The sequence below is a fragment of the Plasmopara halstedii genome, assembly GCF_900000015.1.
Source record: "Plasmopara halstedii genome assembly, contig: Scaffold_555, whole genome shotgun sequence".
Classification (NCBI taxonomy): domain Eukaryota; phylum Oomycota; class Peronosporomycetes; order Peronosporales; family Peronosporaceae; genus Plasmopara; species Plasmopara halstedii.
Genome location: NW_020187475.1, coordinates 1,535,442 through 1,536,474, shown reverse-complemented (window position 1 = coordinate 1,536,474; position 1,033 = coordinate 1,535,442).

The following is a 1,033-nucleotide window of genomic DNA, read 5'->3' as shown; positions in this document are numbered from 1 at the left end:
TCGCAGGGCGACAATCCGAAGGAAGTCGACAGCGTGCCTTGAGTTTGGCAAACTCAAAGCGGAGGTGTCGCTTCACACGCACTTCCACTTCGTTGTGGCTTAGCTGCAGGATATGCAGTGAGGGAAGTTTCCGGTGCCGTTGCACCCATCGCTCAAAGAGCGCTTCATCTTCTGTAGCACTTTCGCAGGGGCGAGAACTACAAGTATTGTCCGCATTGCGGGTACACAAGAGCCACCTCGTTGTGCACTCAAACGAGTGCGATAAGTTCTCAGCGGAATTTCTTGTGGGACCAAGAAACGAGCTCGAAGAGCTTTCCGTTTGGCAAGTTCATCATCCGTTCTGGCCGGGGGGCCGATAATGCGGACGCGTAACGATCGAGATACCGCGCCCTTCGCTTCCAAAGCGGGATCCGCTGGGCGGAAGCCATATTCCACACGAGGGTCAATGACCGACCGTGGATGGGCGCGCTTTAGAGCCGCCTTATGGGCAGCTTCAAGCTACTGCTTCTGTTCCCGTCGAGGTCATTGGTGCTCACAACACGTGCCTCAGTTGACGAGAAATCAGGGAACGGACATGGGGTCCGCAAGACACATGCAGGGCTCGTATCGCGCCGCGGGCGCATCTCGTCTTCCGTGTCATCCCATGCGGGAAAAGGAGTGTCAGACTCATAGTCAACCACATCATCAACGAGACCACTCGGCATTGAGAGCGTGCGCAGAGTGCGACGTTTGTGCTCATCGAGCCTAGGATATACACTTCTCGGTGCTGCGGACGCAATGTTCGACGTTGCACCGAGTGCGGGAGATGAAGTTGGGATCTGCCCATGCTCGCCGTCAGAACCGGCGAGACTTGGAGATTTTGGTATCATGGACACAGGGCACATTCCGCAAGGAAGTTGTTTGTTCCAACAATTGATGTTGCAGTGTCTAACAGACACGCGTGCCTCGTTGAGGCGATAATTGATTGAAACTGTAAATCTTAATGGGGGAGGGTGTAACGGGGTTACAGGAACCCTAATAACAGGGGTGGGTA